Source organism: Ictidomys tridecemlineatus, chromosome 9 (assembly GCF_052094955.1).
Source record: "Ictidomys tridecemlineatus isolate mIctTri1 chromosome 9, mIctTri1.hap1, whole genome shotgun sequence".
NCBI lineage: Eukaryota > Metazoa > Chordata > Mammalia > Rodentia > Sciuridae > Ictidomys > Ictidomys tridecemlineatus.
The window spans coordinates 62,089,741-62,109,832 of NC_135485.1; positions in this window are offsets into that span (position 1 = coordinate 62,089,741).

Here is a 20,092-nt window from a genome sequence, read left to right on the forward strand (position 1 = left end):
ATTTTCCCAGGTCTCTTTCCCATTCTTCCTCTTTTTCTCCTCTCCTTCCCTCCTCTTTTTTTTCCTTCTCCCATACCGTACCCTTTTCTCTTCCTGTCTCTTTCTTGTAGCTTTAGTTTTTACTTCCAGGTACCTGTTCTTCCTCCACAACCTGCCCTCTTCCACCACTGCATTTATTTCAGCCAGTCTTATGATTATTTATCACTTTCTACTTTTATGTTGTTGTTATCCATCTAAATTTCCTATCTCCACTGCCGGACTGTACACACTAGGGGGACATGGATCTCATTCATCTTTGTTTCATGTCTCCCAGCACCCACAGCAGGTTCAATCCTGCAGGTGATAGAGAGCCATGATTTATTACCCGAAAGAATTATGTTTTTGAAATTCTGTAAATTTTGGAGAGTGTTGTTGAGTTTCCTTCTGGAATAATTATAATTATTTGAAATAATTATAATTAATTTATTAACTAATAATCTGCATAACTAATAATAAGATAATAGTAAATTTTACTATAAACACCAAAGTATAAACAATGTTTTGTTTTTTGTTTTTTGTTGTTTTTTTTTTTTTTTTTTTGGTTTTATCTGCATTGACTTTGATCTGCAAGTGATTTTTCTTTCTAGTTATGGGTGTTCACTAAGTAATATAGCCAGTGTATAGTAACTATGCACCAGGCTTACTGCCTCTGGCATCCCACCATTCTGTGCTATTTCAAAGTAACATGGACCACCCATCTAATACTTTGCCTCTCAGCCCTTCAGTCTTCCCATATCAAATAACCTACATCTCAGTCAACTTCAGCCTCCACCATCACACCTGGAATTTCCATTAACATAGTAATGGTATAAACATACCCCAGATCAGCTTGGACCTGCCTGCCCCCAAGATTTCATCCCTTTGTTCAGCTTCTCAGCCACAAACCCTGGCAATGGCTCATGCTCTCCCATTGTTGTAAAGCCCAGGATAATACTATTATTATTCTCAACCTTCTTTGGATTGAGGGTCAGGCCAGCAGGGCCTTTGTAACACCCATGTAAAGGGAGACTCAGTAGCTCTAGCCTCTGAGCTGACCTGACTGAATCCACAGAAATTCTGGTTTCCCTAACTGCTGCCTGGAAAGGCCCAAAACACAACCCAGAAATACATGAAATTATGCCCTGTAGAGTTGACTTTGACCACTGAGTGACAGGAGCCAGGAAGAAGACAACAGGTAAATTGTTCACCCTTCCTGCCCACCCAGAAGCTGCTCAAAGACGCAATGGTTCTGTACTATGGCTGCTCTATCATGACTCAGCAGGCAGCTTTGTTTTCTAGAGAAACTGCAGACAGTTTGGTGAAGCGCCACCCTAAATCTGCTTTTTCTCTTCTCTCTCATTTTCCTTTTTTTCACTTGCCCCTGCAACCCTAGGATCATACCCCAAATAGAGTTTTAGCATGTGAGTTCAGGCTCATTACCTAGGGAACCCAAGCTAAGATAAGATCTTATAGGCTGTGACTATAGCCTTGCATTTTTCAAGCTTATTTTCTCAGTCACTTTCTTTTCATATGTTTCTGATCTCATAGGGACCTCTAGTTTCTTAACCCTCTATTTACTTCCTCCCTATCTTTACTCTGCTCCTTTACAGTTTAGTATGCAGTGCATTACTTTACTGTCTTGGTAACTAGTTCCAATCCTACCTAGTTCCAATCCTACATCTTACAGCAGCTAGATGCAGCACTCTTCCTGGAGAGCCTACTTCTCACCTTCTCTTTCTAATATTTAGACAACGTGGATAGAGACCCCAGGATCATTAACTTAAAATTCTGGGTCAGTGGTTGTGGATTAGACTGGTAAAGCCATTCTAGACAATCATTTGGCAGGATTTATTAAAAAATGTGTACAATCCATTGGCAGTTCTGCTTCTGAGTATACTGTAAAATTCTCATTCAGATCCACAAAGGGACATGGACAAGGACATTGTCCTTGCAGCTATTGCAACTTCTTTTTTGTTAGGATTAAGGAAATAGGCCACCTGGGTATCCATCTCTGAAAGGATGAGTATACAAAGTATTGGCTGGCAGATATATGCCACAGAAAATTATACAAAACTCAGAAATAACAGATTAGATATTTAAAAAGCAAAATTATGTATCTTTAAAATAGAGTGTGTAAACCAGGTGCAGCAGGCACTCCTGTAATTCCAGCTACCCCAGGAGGATTGCAAGTTTAAGGCCAACTTCAGCAACTTAACAAAACCCTGTATTAAAATTTAAAAAAAATAGTAAAAAAAGAGGTAGGGATGTGGCTCAGTGGTAAAGCACTACTGGGTTCAACCCTTAGTAGTAAATATAAATATATATTTGTGTGTATTCTAGTGGATAAATGTATACAATGATATATATATATATATATATATATATATATATATATATATATATGACACAATAGCCTTTGCAGTAATTAAAACAACCATGCATAAAACACATCAATACTCAAAAACACATACACAATGCCTCGTATGGTGGCATATCCCTGTAATCCCAGCAACTCAGGAGGCTCACACAGGAGGATGGCAAGTTCAAAGGCCAGCCTGCACAATTTAGAGAGAACCTCTCACAAAAGAAAACAAAAGAGCTGGGGATGGTAGTTCAGTGGTAGAGTGCCCCAAGTTCCATTCCCAGTACTGCAAAAATAAATAAACAAACAAACAAACAAACAAACAAATAAATAACACACAAATTGTATATCTTTAAAAAGATATAAAATAAGCACAGGAGAATGTTTAACTCTGCGAAAATGAGGCAAAGCCACAACAGGATGCTATAGGGGAGGATCTTGCCAGCAGAGGGCAGAGGGATTAGCAAATGCAATAGTAGGAAGGAGCTTGGTGAGTTTGAGGGACAGAAAGAAGAGATATAGATACTTGGGCTCTAAATACCCACTCACAAAGCTGTGGTCCTATTCCCAGGCCTGTTTCCACTGTGTTAGAGTATGGTGGTGCCTTTACCTATATCACAAGGTTTATCAAGGGGTTTTATAATCCAATGTGCATATAGCTGACCATATCAAACTGCAAACTCCTGGCAACAGACATGACCTTTTCTGTATGGTAATCACTCTGTGAATATCCATGAATAAAAGAATGATGCTTAAAAAAAAAAAAAAGAAAAAACTCTGTTCAACCATAGCTTCCAACCAAAATGCAATGAATGCTGGGAAATACTTTAACCCACTTCACAGCCTTGTGTTCAGTAACCAGAGATGGGTTAGTTGTTTTGATGCCCAGATGCCACATATCCCAACAAATAGAAATACCATGTAGCAACACTTCTATAAATGAAAGCCCTAGCTGTCAGTTTACAAAGAATGCTCATGCCCATCTAGCAATAGCTAAGGTGACATAACTGCTTTTTAATAGTGGCTGGTGTTTTGTTTGTTGGTTTGTTTCATATGTTGTTTATGTTGTTATATACTAATATATATTAGAAGCAGTGACAATTTAACAACCAAAGTAATGGTAAGTTAATGAAAATAATTTAAGTGTTATTATCTATTTTCATTCCACACTTTTAAAGTATTATGCCGTATAGATATGGTTTATTATTTGCCCATCCTTGCATTTACCCAGAAGAAACCTGGCTTCAACTACATTTCATTTCTCTCTTCATATAACCATTCAAGAGGAACTAAATCCATTATGACCTCATTGGAGATATAAAATTGTATCATTTCCCAAACTCAGACTGTCGGTAACCGATTCTTACTCCCAGAAAGTCCTCCAGACACCAAAGGTTTCATTTAATCAGTAAGCAGTATCTCCCTGAAATAAGGGTAATTGAGACTCCTGTTTAGTTTCAATCCTTTGGTGGGTCAAATTATTTTTCAGACTTTGCTTGGTCCATGTAAACTGTGCACCACTAAGTGAACTCATTTGATGACCAAATGCCAGGCAGAACCATCTGTTCATAGACAACAAATAATAAATCATTTCCTACCTATGCGAAGCCAGCATGTCCCATAAGGAAGCCTCTAAAACACAACTACATGGTCTTCAGTCTTAGCACATTGTCAAAAGCCACTATTTCCATTTTATGACCTTGCCAATGGGAATAACTACAGATTACCCTAGGCTTCATGATGTTCTCCTTTGTTTTATTTGTTACTGACTTTGCAACTTATACACCTAGCTTCCTTTTGGAGACCATAATTGGGAGTAAACTACCAATTTAATTGTCCAGTATGTTCCATTTAAGAGAGGTTTCTATGTTAATAAAATAAAATTTTTATGAACAGTTAGCCCTGGTCTCTGGTTATTTCAGAGAGCCAAGATTTAGTGAATAGCTATCAGGGGCCAATATACAATATACAACAGCTTTCAGACTGAGTATTTACAAACATTCATGAAGTGTACCTAACACATAATAAGTAGTTAATAAACATTTCTTGAATGGATAAATGAATATTGCTAGGCTATTTAGCAATTTAATAAAAGTGACAATGTGTATCCATTTTTAATTATAGTTTTTATTAGAAATTCTACAACTACAATTAAGAGTTATTTTATTTTTCCCATTACTAAACGGCTCATTTATTGAGAGAACATTTCAGAAACTACATAATTAGCATACCCTTGGGTAACTGATTGTAGTGACTTTCCCTTGAACAGATTTTGTCTGGGAGCTGATGTCCCATGGTTCTGGGAGAGGAATACTTTAAGGGATTTGTCCTACGGAGAATGGACACCAGAATCTGTCCTTAGACTGGAGTTGAAATATCTGGTTCTAGCTACAGGTTTCTGGAGAGCTAGAGAACTTCTGTTCGGAAGGGAGTAGATTAGAGGCAAGAAAGGAGTGGATGGATGTCCTAAATCCTGTAAGTAATCACCCTTATCCTCTGTACACAACCTCCATTCCAGCAAGAAGGAAACCTTTTGGAGGGGGTGCTTCCAGAGAAGACACAGGGTTTGAAAGAGCTCGTGAGTCTATATTTGTCTAATTCAGTGGTTCTCACAATTTTAGTCTCAGAAGACTTTTACAGTTTTAAAATTATTGAGGACCCTAAAATATGCTCTTTTATGTATATTATATCTATCAATATTTATCATTTTCAAAGTCAAAACAGACAGTTTTATAAATATTTATTCATTCAAAAATAACTACTATACAACATTATGTATTGATATAAGAAATAAATATTTCAAAGAAAAATAGTGAAGGGAAGCATTGTTTTATATACTTTTTGCAAATCTCTTTAATGTTTAGCATAATAGAAGCTATCTAGATATTGCATATTGATGTGTATTTTCACTCTGTTGTTATAGCATATATGACATAGTATCTGGGAAATGCCACTGAATAAGATGAAAAATAACAAGTAGGGTCTCTATTGACATAATAGTCATTCTGATCCGTGATGCCTTAAAAAGGTCTTGGGGACTCCCATGGGTCCCTGAACCACACTTTGACAACCACTGCTCTCAAATATGAGCCCCATACTACTTACTGTGACATACATGACCCCCAAAAGCAACTACTACTGCAGTTCCAAGTTTCAGCCAATGCCTCAATTAGCTTCCCAAGCTCTAGCTTCCAACAATTACACAAAGAAAGAGTGGGGGATTGTTTCTCATCTTTAATATTTTTATATCACCAATCTGGAAAGCTGCATTAGCTCAACTCAACTGATAGGTAAGAGAGATTTAGACAGACTTTGAGGCCTTTGTCTGATCTTTTATTACTTGCTCCCAAACCTTACAAAATACAGAGAGCACATTGCCACATGCCGGGCTTCTAATCTGCATACTTCAAGTATTCACTCATTCACCAAATTGTTCATTTGACCAATAAGCTTTTTTCCTGGGGAATCAAAACTGATAAGGTCAAGTCACTTATATTTAGAAGTTTCAAATAGAAGAGAAAATGCTGTAATTCTATAATCCATGCATAGATTTATTCAGCATACAGTAATTCATTCAGCAAACATATGCTACTATGTGCCATTACTGAAACAGATACAAAGAAGAAACATGTCATGTGAAACTCAACTCAGTGGGCTGAAAACCTAAATAAATAATTAAAACATACTAAATCACATTAAAATTAAGTGCAGAGCTCTGTAGAAACTTTGGAGAGAAGGTGCATATCTGGTGGTGAGGAGATGGGTATTAAGAAAGATTCCTGTCTCAGCAAGAAGCCAAGAAGCAGGAGCACTGATAGTGTGGTCACTTTCTAACCTCTCTAATCCTAAATCACGGGGTTGTGATCAAGGTTGTGAAACATGATCGTACCTGTACAATACCCATCAAAATGTTGGCTGTCATTAGAGAACAGATACTGTTTTCCAGGAGGAAATGAATGGGAAATATATTCTAGGTGAGAACAAACATACATTTTCAGCATATCCAGGAAATAAACTTGATAAAGTACGGTAACACACCATGAAGTCCTTACTAAGATAAGGTCAGAATTCCATAGCTTTTATTTAAATATCAATCTTTTTAACACTTAGAAAAAAGTAAAACATAAAGCCTTGATAGAGTAAATCACAAAGCTGAAAATAAGAACCAACAGTAAGTGGCTGAACCGGAGTATGTGTATGAATCAGAGCTACCAGAGCACACACTGAAATTTCTTCCCTTCTAGAAATCGTGATTTTCCAACATCAAATTTGCATTAAGAACCAGAGAAGTACTACATTTGTAAATATTCTCTCTGACAGAAGGGCCTATATTGTAAATTTTTCAGGGATGGTACTATAAGGTTACACATAAAAGTACAATAGTAGCACTTTTGCCAAATCTGAGGTACCTCTGCCAGGGGAGCAGCTGCCCCACTAGATAGCCTGAGCCTAGAGAAGGCCATGTGGCCACAGTCTATCCCCCAAAATGTGGCATCTGTATAATTTCTTAGTACTGCTATGCCCAAGGACCATACATTTGTTGCCTAAAACAACAGAAATATGTTTCCTTATAGTTCTAGAAGGTAGAGGTCTGACAGTTCCATGTTCCTTCTAAAATCTAGAAGGGGAGAATCCATCTTTGCCTCTCCCTAGCTGCTGGTAGTGGCCACCAATCCTTGTCATTCTTATCTTGTAGTTATCAAAAACTTAGCAAGGCCCTAAGCAACTCAGTGAGACAGTATCTCTAAGTAAAATATAAAAAAGAAGGCTGGGGATGTGGCTCAGTTGTTAAGCGTCCCTCGGTTCAATACCCAATACCAAAATAAATAAATAAATAAGGCAAGGTATTTTGTATACCTCATGGCTGAATGTTTCACTCCTTATGATTCATTAGAGTTTCTACCTCTATCCTCCCATATCATGCTCTCATGTCAAATCAACTGCAAAGAACCCTTTGCAAACAAGGTCACACTCACAAGTACCAGGGGTTAGGGTTTTGACATATCTGATGAAGGAACATGATTTGAGCCCAAACAGTAAATCTTCAGTTAATTTTGGAACTGAATTTAACTAAGGGTGGTGGTGGTGGTGGTGGTAGTGGTAGTGGTCAGAGTGGGTTGAGACTCTTTCCACCTATCCAAAACCTATCTGAAATCATACAGAGTCATAAAATCTGTTTAACAGAGTGCCTTTGAATTGAAATATTTAATGTCAATTGGGGTATCATTTATAAAGTGAGGAGTAATTTCCTGTGTCCAGAAAATAGGCTTCAAACAAATTATGAAAAACCAATGTGTTTTTGCATGGCCAGGTCAGTACTGAGGAGCCACTGATGTTTTCAACTAACAAGGAAATGTGATTACGCTTGTGTTACAGAAAGGTTTCTCTGGCAATAGTGTGAATATCAAAGGTCAAGGAAAAAAATGAGGGGCAGTAATGGCAAACTGAAAATGACTGCAAGAGTCTGGAGAAAGGAATTGTCTGTGGAGGTCTGAGGATATGTGTGTATGTGGCAGTGGGTAGGTGCACTGTGAACTTGAGAGGAGAGGAGGGAATGATTAGAAAGCATTCTGAGTGACCTGTTGGATGTGACTCATAAGAGAGAAATTGATACTGACTCTGAGGTGATGAGCTTGGTTAAGTGGGTGGGATGTGTCACCATAAATTAGGACAGAAAGCACAGAAGAAAATGCAGAATTCCAAAGGCATGAACAGAATAATACTATATAAGATATTAAGCAGGGATTACAAAGGCATGAGCCTTATTAAAAACACTTATAAGAAACTGATTTTTTCCAGGGAGTTCTACAAGCATACTGTGCTGCCATATTTTCTTAGAAAGTCTGCAGTCACCCTACATGCAAAATGTCCCAAAGGACTGATTTTCCCCTTTACTCTCAACTTCGTGCACACCCCCACAACCAACCTTGTATTTTCTCCTCTGGTGGGTAGCAATACCATTTAGATGTCTTCTAAACCATAAATGTGGAATCTTTCCCAATGCCTGCCCCTCACCCAATTCTCATATCAGTCAGCAAGTCCCATCCATTCCAGATTGTCAGTCTCTTAAATCTGCCTAGCCTCTCTGACCTGCTCTACTGCCGTTGCAGCAAACTAAGTCTATTTGCCTCCAACATTATAGCAAAGTGTACTTTGTAGAATGCAAAGCCTGATCTTATTGCTTTCATGCTAAGACCTTTCACTCTCCTCATCCCATTCCCTACCAAACGAAGTCCAAACTCCAAAACATGGCCCACAAACCCTATATGTTTTGCTGCTGCTTGTATCTAGGATTCTTCTTCTCAGTTTATACCAGCATATTTAAGGGTTTTGAAACTTTATGAATACTTGCTTGGTATTTCTTCCTCCTCAGTTGTCCTTCCCATCTGCTCCTCTGGAATCACCTGCTCTTTAATGCCCTCTTTAAATACCTCTGTGCACAACTAACTACTTTCTTTTTCTTGGCTACTTCTGTATTCTCACACTTCTCCTGTTAAATTTAAACCACTATGTGTAGCCAGGCACAGAGGTGCATGTCTGTAATCCCAACTACTCAGGAGGCTGAGGCAGGAGGATCACAAGTTCAAGGCCATCCTGGGCAACTTAGTGAGACCCTGTCCCAAAATTTTAAAAAGAGGGGGATGGGAGGTGCTGGGGTGTAGCTTAGTGATAATGTGCTCCTAGGTTCAATCCTCAGAACCTTCTCCTAAAACCTCCATGTGTCAATTTTAATACAGCCGGTTCTCCAAGTCACCTACAAGACCCTTTAGGGTAGGAGCTATCTAAATTCCATCCCACAAGCAGACTGAGCAGATAGTTTGTTTCATACATTGTATTTTTGCATCTCAAGTTAAAACCTGTGAACCAAGGAATTGGATAATTCAGATATTGAAGAGGAGCTGGTAGCTAATAGGAAAGTCAAGAAAAATGAGAACCTAAAAAGAAAAAAATAAGTTGGAACAGTCAAAACTGAATTATTATAGGTGAGGTCAGAATTTATTGTGCTTGGTTAAAAGCCACTGAGAAGCTACAGTATTATCTTTAAAGCAAGCCATACAGATCAAGTCTGAACAAAGGGAGAATTTCCAAATATAACAATGCTGACATGTTTTAGTTATTTGAAAAGAGGAGACTGATGCATTGCCTTTGACATTTTATTCTCTCAACTCTGCTTTTCTCCAGTCAAAATAGACACATGGTATAAAAATAAATGTATTGTGGGGGCAGGAACCTAGAATAGGCAAGCTATTTCTTTTCTGATCAGACTGACCTGGTAACCTCTGACCTGGCTTCTGACCAATGGAGAACTTTCCTGCACCATCATCAACACCTGTCACCCAACCACACTGCTTCCCACCTGGTTATGATGTGTGTGACTAGCTGAACTCCCTTCTCTCCTCTTGCTCTCCAACAGTCTATCAGAGTTCCTTCTTTGCTCTTCATTTAAGGCCCAGTTCTCAAAGAACTTGTGATCTCTGCAGGATCTGGCCAGGCTCTGGCCTCTAGGTCTGTGATGCAGCCTGGTTCTGGTTTAAAACACTTGGAACACTTGCTTTTTAGGGACATTGTAAGAGGATGCACTTGATCAAACAAACTCAGTATATGCTCAGGATTTCACACAGTATATGCTCAGAACCACATAAGATGATTTGATGTCTGAAGTTCAAAAGTAAAAATACTGTTGTGGTGGGGAGAAAAATGGAATCTGGTGGAACTTGTGTATATCCATTTTATGGTTTAACACTGTTTGGGTTTTGAATCACTTGGGGATGTGTGTGTTTCTGGGGAAAGGAGAGCAATAATCCTTTCAGAATGTGAGGTTTGGTTAGGTCTTAATTCAGCCCTGCTTCCACAGGCTGGAGGAAAGCTTCTCTGTTAATCCTTCATTGATATTCTCACAAGATATAAACCTTAGGGCTTTCCCTTCCCTTCCTACTTTATTTCATGCCTTTCCATTAAAATCTAACATCTGTCCTCTATCCTTTCATCCCATAGCCTTAGTCTAGACCACCATCCTCCTTTACCTGGGCTACTGCAGCAACTTTAAACTTGGTCACTACTCCTATTTCAAATCTTCTCAATCAGTCTTCACTATTTCTGTAATAGGTCATGACACTATCTCCTAAAAATCCTTCCATGGATTTCCATTTTATTAAAATAAAATCTAAGCTTCTTTACCTGTCCTAACAAGTACTGTATGATCTAGTGCCTGCTCCAACTGGCACATGATCCTCCAACAGTACTGGTGACATTTTTCAGTTAAGATTTCTTCCTGCTTTGTCACATGAAGATCTTTCACCCCTTGGGGCTTGGCATTTCCTGTTTCCTCTGCTTGGAGATTGTCAGCCTCACCTTAAAATGATAACTTCTTTCATCTTTAGATCTTGGCTTAAAATATCACCTTTTTTGCAAGGCCTTAGATCATGGCCTATAGAGACAGCCCCACTTTATTTTCATCCTTTTTTTTTTTGGCTCATATATTTTTTCATTATACTTATCACAAGTTATAATGATCATAACTCTTTGTTTCTAATTCATTAACTAATTGGTCTTTTGGTCTATCATGCTAAAATAAAGAAAAGGATGTGTCTGACTCATTCGCTTGGCATTGCCAGTACCCTGCACATTAACCAGCTGCTAATAAATCGCTTCATGAATGCTTGTTATGTGAGCAATATTTTATTGCTATATTCATAAATATTTTTACAATTTTAATTATTTTTGTGAGAGCTCTTAGTAACATTTGCTCTGTTACTAAGATAAAATCAATCTCTATTGCTCACTATTATTTCTCTGGAACTTTACAAGTAATAACACTCTTGGCATATATTTATTCAACAAGTAAATTAAATAATTATCCATCTGTTGGAGACACTTTAAAAGGTACCATTGAAAGTTCCAGATAGTCTGTCGTATTGAAGTGAAACAAGTGAACTCTGCTTTCAATGATTTAAGCTTGGAAAAGGCAGATTTCAACAAGTAATGATTTACTATGATGCCTTTTTTTAATTCTATCCATAAAAATTAATATCTACAACCAGTCAGAGATTTTGCTTTCATTTTTTAATCAGTGATCCAGTCTTGTGTGTTAGCATCTGCTTGAAATGTCCCATTTGTTCATGGGAATATAATACACTCAACACCATCTATGATGTTCAGTAACCAACTCATTATTTGGATATTGATTGTGAAGGTTCACAATCAGCCAGGCTGGCCAACCCTCTGGCTGCCTGCAGGAACATGAGAGCCCAGTTCTGCTCATTCCCTAGGGCTGTTGTGACAAAGACTACACCACACCACAGCCTGGACAGAGCAAACAAAAACTTGTTTTCTTACACATTTGGAGGCGGGCTCCTTTTGAGGGCTGGGAAGGAAAGAAGTCCTCTCTTCTTGGCTTACAGACATCTGCCTTAGGGTTCCCAGGGTCACCTCCCTACATTATCTTCCTCTGTTCAGGTTACTGTTTAAATTTACTTTTATCTGGACAACAGCCATATTGGATTAGGACCTTTATTTTAATTACTTCAGTGAGACTGTATCTCCACATATCATAGCAATCTAAGGTACTGGGAGTTAGGACATAAATATATAATTTTGTCAGAGCATTAGAGGGATATAGTCCAGACTATAACACTACTCAAGATCAGCAAAGACAAGAACTGCCTAACTAAGCCCAGGCCAGATTGCTGACCTGTGAAAAGCAGAGTCAAAATCAATAGCCTTCATGTTAAGTTAGTAATTTCTAAAGTAGTTTATTACCTAGCAAATTTAATGGAAAAAGCCAGATTTATTCAACCTCAGTACACTTACTTGTTTTTAAGACTGTGGACTTTCCAGATAGTACTGAGTTACAAGAACTATACAGCCCACCTGGAAACATACTGAGATCCACATTCCCTGCCCCTCTCGTGCCCCAGGATGAGTAGCAGGTAATTTACCATAACTGTTTTACTTTTTCCTTCAGGTTGTTCTTCTGGGAAGTGCATCCATCATCTCATCAAACAGACTTAATGCTTGTCAGTCAATGTCTCTGCCAAAAGTATGTTCTTTAAAGTACGTTCTTGTTCAAGTTTAACATGACCTATTTTCTAAGAAAATCAAATCAAGCACACCTACTAGCTTCCTCACATAGACAGGAAAAAAAAACATGGTTTATTTATTTTATGTGAATGTTTCATCTCTGAATATTGATATTTTCACCAGAATAAACTTAGTTCTGTGAAGTTAAATTTCATGCATGTCAAAAGTGTTTCCCCAACTGAGTAAATATTGAGATGCACAACTTCACTTTCTGACAGAAAGTGTTAAATGTGTTTGGTCATCAAATTTGACTTAGTATTTCAAAGGGTATCCAAATGTTTCTGGCAATATCTCAAAGCTCATATGAATCTCCTAGCCAACTATCACTATGGTGAGCAATTTTTTCCACCTGGCAGGAAGTTTTGCTAGTTAATTTGCCTTTACTTAGAGCTCCATATTTTCCTCTTGAGTTCCATATTTTCCTCTTTCTGTATTTTTTACACATTTAAGCACAATTAGACTTTTGACCACGATGCACTTTACAAAATCCTAGCTGAGTTAATTAGTCTTCTTGTCCTCATACTGGGAAACTAATAATTCATGATTCTAACTGGATTAATCTCATTCAAAAATTCTAACTGGATTAATCTCCTTCAGAAGCCTGTATTGCATACTTCTCATTGTCCACCTTCATGAAGAACTGAGCACCTATTTGTGAAAAAATGCTGGGAGAATTAAGATTTTTTATTTCATTTGGTACTGGGGATTGAACCCAGTGGGGTTTTACCATTGGGCCACATCATCCCCAGCCCTTTTTAAAAAATTTTGAACCAGGATCTTGCTAAGTTGATTAAGGCCTCACTAAATTGCTGAGGCTGACTTTGAACTTGCAATCCTGTGCCAGCCTCCAGAGTTTCTGGGATAAAAGGCATGTGCCACCACATACAGCTTGTTTTTGTTTTTAAAGGAACATTACTCAGACCCTAAAATAACCCTAAGTCATTGTTACATGTAGTTTAATTTTCTTTTGAAGATTTTTTTTATTTTGCAGAAATTATTTTTCTTTGGAATGCTCCATCAAAATTCACAGAAAAAAATTTTCTGTTCTCAAAAGTATCACTGTGGGCTGGGGATGTAACTTAGTGTTGAAGAACTCACCTAGCATGCACCAGGCTCTGGATTTGATCCAAAAATAAAAAGTCACTGTGCTCACCCTACCACCATGATTTCCCACTATGTTGAGCTCTATATTAAGGGCTTTGTGGTTGTATTGGGAAATGGATAGATTTTGACACTGTTTGCTCTTCACATGGCTCTCCTTGTTATATTGGCTTTAAATCAGTTTCTGCCATTTCCTATGTTCCAGGGAGCCTTTAGCTTCAACTTGACTTTAATTCAGTTCATTAATATGCAAAGTGTATCTGGTTTATGGATACAGATTAAGTCCTAGACAATGTCACCTATGTTTGCAAATTGGCCATACCAGAAAAGAGCCTTAACCTCAACATTATTGGGTTGTCCAGAAATTCTTTTGTGCTTTTTAACCTTTTTATAGTCCATAGATGGAGAAAGTTGGTTTAGCAGATAGTTGTCATTTCACTGCCTGGGGACTTTTTCTTTCTTTCATCTCTGGTGGTGGAACAACATTTCTGAAGTTTTCTTTCTTTTTTCAAATTCCCCTTTCATCTTTGGAGAGCATGAGAATTCTCCAGTTTTACTGTACTTCCCTCTGACCCTGGAAAAGCTTTCGCTCCCTCAGAAGTCTCTTTCATAATCTGATTTCTTTGATTTTGCCAGAACCAACAAGGAAGTACTTCTTGTTGTAGTCCCCCAAGCTGAAAGTCTATGTGCCAGACCATATTAGACACGTTTTCCCTAAAACTTTCAAAACTAAAGAGATATGGATGTATATTCTTGCAAAAATCTCCACGAATCCCTTTCCCCAAGGCTTCCTCAGCCTTGTCTGTTCAACAAAGTTCTATAGGTTTGGAGATCATACTTCTCTGTCACTGAGTATCGGTATATTTAAAAACAAATAAACAAATAAAAGGTATTTTCAATAACAACAGCTTCTACATTTGAAAAACAACCTGAGTTTGTGATTACTATATTTTAGCAACCAGGATATAGAACATTAATCCCCAAAAAATTATTTTGACAGTTTTAATAATAAACATAGCTGTTAGCTAAACTAACCAGTTATTGAGATATTCCAAATAATCTTAAGGGAGTATTTGTCATGAGATCACCTTTTGGGGCCTCAAAATCCCCAAGGACTCCCTGTATTGCTAGATATACAAAGATCACTAAATAGTTATGTGTCCTCAAAACCTTTTTAGGCATCAGATATCCTGATAAATTCAGAGAAATTGTGGTTTTTAGGGATTTTAAAAACAGAATGTTAAAGTGCTTACATGACTGGAACACATTCCAATAAATGCAAAACGGAAAGAATCAATATTAGACATTTACTCTGAAGGAGACACTTTACATAATGATCTTTTTATTCCTCACAATACTCCTTTAAGTAAGTATTATGACTCTATTTTATGAATGAGAAAACTAAGACTTAGGGACAAACACTCCCTGCCAAAGGTCACACTGTGCACTGGCAAGCAAGCTACTGTCAGGATTGTAAAGGGGTTTCTGGGCAAAGGCCATGTGTGTCCTCCTCTGTCCAATGGCTTCCTAGGGAGCAGCAGTAAAGGAAAAGGCAAGGATATAGGATTCATTCATCTTAGTCACAATTCCCACATGACTTATTTTCCAAGTATGCTAGGGGCTTAGAACAATGATGTACACGTTGTGTGAAGCAGCATCCCATGAAGGTGGAGACACAGTGTAGTAGCCTTCTGTGTGTAAAACTAGAGTACAGTCATCAGGATTGAGTGCTCTGTCAGTAGGCTTTCACATGCACAGACCGTTAAGGCACAGTGTAATGGGCATCTTGGACCAGATGAGGAATGTCAAATCCCTGTTGTCGCTCCTAAAGCTACTTAGCCTGTTTGGGTTATAGTTCCCTCGATTGTGAAATAAGGATGGTTTTAAAGGACACCTTACTTTTTTTTCGGGTGAAAAGGACTTAAGGAGAAAAGACTTTACTCAGCAAACATTAACAAATAAGATTTAGGGTAGGTAAACTCAAAAGACATTAAGCAAATGAATTCAGATTCTGGGATTATAAGTTTTGAACTGATATGATAAATAGACATGAATAATTTATTCAGAGTCTCTAGATTCTTTTCAAAGAATGATTTTATTAATCACCACTGTGATTCTGGGAGGTGATCATGTTCTCCCATTTGATAGAGAGAGAAAAATAATCAGCCAGGTGATCCTGGTTATATGTCTAGTAGGTGATAGAATCAGGATTCCAACACTGGTCTAAACCACTGTTCTATACTGGTTCTCAACTAGCTATTTAAGATATAGATAAAGCTCCCAAGAAGAAACATAATTTAAGTGTTTCTGTAAGCCATAAATTGCTTTTAATAACATTTATATGTTTCAAGCTATCAGCTCATGTGATCCATAAAATAACTTTGAAAGACAGATATTGTTACCCTTGGGTTGCAGACAAAGGCAGAGAGATTTACCCAAGATCACAAAGCTGGTAAAGAATATAGTCTGAACTTGAATCCAGATCTGCTGAATAAAGTTCTCTGCCATAACTTTTCATGCTCCCCTACCTTTTTCTGAAATGTTCTGAGAAGAATTATATGATAATATGTAAGATAGGACTCCATTTTTCATTGGCCAAAGGAGGAGGAAGGAAGGAAGGAAGGAAGGAAGGAAGGAAGGAAGGAAGGAAGGAAGGAAGGAAGGAAGGAAGGAAGGAAGGAACAGCTCTTTCTTAAAAGCAAGAATACAATTTTAAAGTAGAGAAAAGACGGAAAAAACATGGTATGTTTCATCTTTTGTAAATTATCTTTCATTTGCAGTTCTCAAGTCAGTAAGAATCATGTGACAAATTAGTTGACAGAGTTTCCATTGAGATTTGTGAAACCAAAAAAAGGAAGGCAAGAAAATAAACTAAGTAGACAAACAAGCTATTTAATATTGTTTTTCAATATTCTGTTTTCATACATATAAATATGAACATTGAGGAAACCATTTTAAAACCCCATAGAGATATTATTAAATTATGAAGAAAACATAGTTGATAGGAATATGTAGATAATTATTATGAATTTTTTAGCTCTAATCCACTGTCAATAACTTATTCCCGTGGTATAAACTGACGTTTACTTTCTTACTTTTTTTAAACTCCTGGGTTTCAGCTGAAGTTCAGTTTCCAGGAAATCTCTCCCCATTTGGGGTCACTGTGTACCACAGCCTCAAATTCCTCCCATGTCCCTTGCCCATGTACACAGTCATACAACTCACTGTCTGTTCTAGCTGGTTTAGTGGACAGTGCCCATGTGACAAAATTATACCTCTCTGAAAGGAACTGGAATGAGAGAGAACAGATATTACTCTCTCATGGAAGGGTCTTCATGTGGGAAGCTGTGGGAGCTGCCTGCCACAGTCACAAGGTTTGCCTGAAGACTCGGATTTTTGCCTTTGTTCCTTTGTGTCTGTCATGCTCCTTTTTAGAGTGCTGAGAAAAATAGGAAACACAGTCCTTTTCCATAGAAAGGTAGCCCTGCAGTCTTCACACTGGGGAGTTTAAACATAGAGGTATAAATTCAGGCTATTATGATAACCACTCTTTGAGGAGGGTGGAGAGGGAATTATAGATCAAACACAACTATCTTGATGAGTCTAAAAGACATAAAATTGTGACTCAAGTTATTCTGAAATTCACTTTTGGTTAATGAAACTAACAAGACCAATCCCATTCTCCCCTAGTGATTCATTTGGATGCCTGAATAATCACTGCTTCACACAGTATCACACATTCCTTCTCCCATGCTGAAATTACCCCTTTCACTTAGTAAATCAGGACTTTTTGTTGTTTACTGGGACTGTTTTGTGAACTTATTTATCAGCTACATAGACCTGCTGCAAGGCCTTCAGTGGGCTTGGGACCACAAGTGAATGTGTGGTACAAAAAAGACCTCACCATGCAATTTAACAGATCCCAAAAAAGGAGCAGAAATCCTAAGAGAAGGCATTCATGACAGTTAAATTATGGTTGGTGAAACTTGGCTGAATTGACTGAGGAATTCATCTTTCTAAAAAGATTTACCTAATGTATTGGGGTTAAATTCAGCCTTGAAAGGGCCTATTTGAAATCATGTTGTTCTTACATCTGGCTGAGGACATCCTTCCCCAAATTAACCACACACAAATGCCATTTCCATTTTTAGTCTGTCAACATTCGATTAAGTCAAGGGTTCACATCCTTTGAAGCAAAATTCTTTATAGTTGCAATATGTTCAATAAGCATTGGAATTCTTAATAAGTCCTGATTAACTGAATTTTCTGGTTGGATTAGATGTTATCTGTAATCAGTTTTTATTTCAATCTTTATTAAGCATCATACCTTTATGTGCTAGACTAGTTTTCTGGTTTAGAAATCACAGTATATGGAATATAATTTAATTGTCTCTTAATAGTAGCATAAAAGTGCAGCAAGATATAAAATGTCATTAAAAACAGTCTCTGGATTATGATTACTATGATTTTAGGGTCTGGGACATAGAACATAAATAAAACAAATAAATTATGGAAATATCTGAATAAGGAATCTTGCCTCCAAACAAATGGATTTGATGGTTTTAAATATTTTGCTGTGATTTCTGATTATCATAACCATTGGATCTATATCTTAAGCAATGTGGAAGGATATGATGACTTGTACCAACTAAGGATATATCTAGAAGACCTGTGTAAAAAGTACTTGATTTATTTTCATAATAGCATTATTCAAAATAGCTGAAAGATGGTAGCAGCTCAAATGTTCATTAATGGATAAATGGATAAAATTTGCATACACATAAAGTGGAATATTACACATCCTTTTAAATAAAGGAAATTCTGACACATGCTACAATATGGAAGAACCATGAGAACATTATACTAAATGAAGTAAGTCAGTTACAAAGACAAACATGGTATGCTTCTACTTATATGAAGTACCTAATATAGTCAAGTTCATAGAGACAGAAAGTAGAAAGATGGTAGCTAAGGGATGAGTGGCATTTCAGAATTGCTGTTTAACTAGCATAGAGTTTCAGTTTTGCAAGATGAAAGGAGTCCTGGATATTGTTTGCATGACGATGTAAAAATACTTACCAATTGAATTTTACCTACAGATAAAAATAACCTAGATGCTTTTTTTCATATTATGTATATTTTCCCATAATTAAATGTTTTAAAACTAAAAATTTTAAATATCCATGATTAAAGCTTGCAGTTGATCATTTTCTTCTCTTATAATTCATATATAGAATAAAATATAGTTTGGTGGGATGGAGTATATGAAGATTTTACTCTACAGGAAGTATGATATGTCAAGAGCTTTGTAATGTTTTAACAACCAATAAAAAAAAGCAATGAAATAGAAAAAAATAACAATAGGACTTATAAAAGCCTTGGTTTCTCTTTTATTATAGATAGTGTTGATGGGAAATACAGTCTTTTCCCTAGAATTCAAAGTAGAGGTAATCTTCAAGAAATCTCAAAGAAATTGTCCCTGTATTTTTCTTATTTCATTAATTATATCCCCCTCTGTTTTGGTTCTTTCATTTCTCCATACCCCCATGGACTCTGCCCAAAGTTCATCCAATGGGCTCATCAGGACTTCTGCATCTATTAACCTGATTTTTGCCTTAGTGCACATCCTTTCATTATACTGTGTTTTGTATATGCAATTGGGGATTTATATATAATTGAGAATGACAGGAAGAAAGTTAATTTAAAAAAAGGGTAGGAGATTCAAAATTCTAGAAAGAAGTCTAAACGTTTAGGATTAAAGCTTCAAGTCTGGATATGTCAAAGAGGCAGTGGAACAAGCGATAGAAAAATGTTTAGAGAAAAAAAGACAAAGAAAAGAGAGACCAGAAGACCAAATAAGAGGCAAGGTCTTTAGTTAAATGCACAGAGACCCAGTATTAGGCCAGGTATGGAGACAATATATATTGGCATGAATGGCAAACACATATACTGCCAACTTTTATATCTTTTTTCAGGGTGGGTCCTCAAAATCATAAGATTCCATTGTACAACTCCTATTTTTGATACTGTAATCAGTGGATCAATGCTTCCAAAACTATTTTACAATTTGACCATAATCTATATTCCAGCAGTCTACCTTTCTTCTGTCCTTATTATTTCTTCCTTCACAATTCTATGATTTTCATCCATACTATTTTCAATCTAAATACAGTGCTGTTCAATTGAACATTTTCTGAGCATGAACTTGTTTTCCAGATTCACGGCTCAGTAATGAGCCACTAGCCACATGTTCCCAATCTGTCGAAATGTTACTTTTTTCCTTTTGATGTTCAACACCGTAGTGAACACAGTTAGTGTTCCATCCAGGCTCTCAGATCCCTTTTCTGCTTCTGTATGCCTGTCCCTGGCCTCTCAGCCTTTGCTTCTAATGGCTTCAACCTATGACATTCTTCAGTGGACTTTCTTGCAACTACAGGATCCATTGTGCATGCAGCAGCAGGGCTCAGAGGGTCTGGGAGTTTGTGGCCTGCTTCTCACCCCAACCCAGCTCCAGGGCAGCCCTTAGCCCCT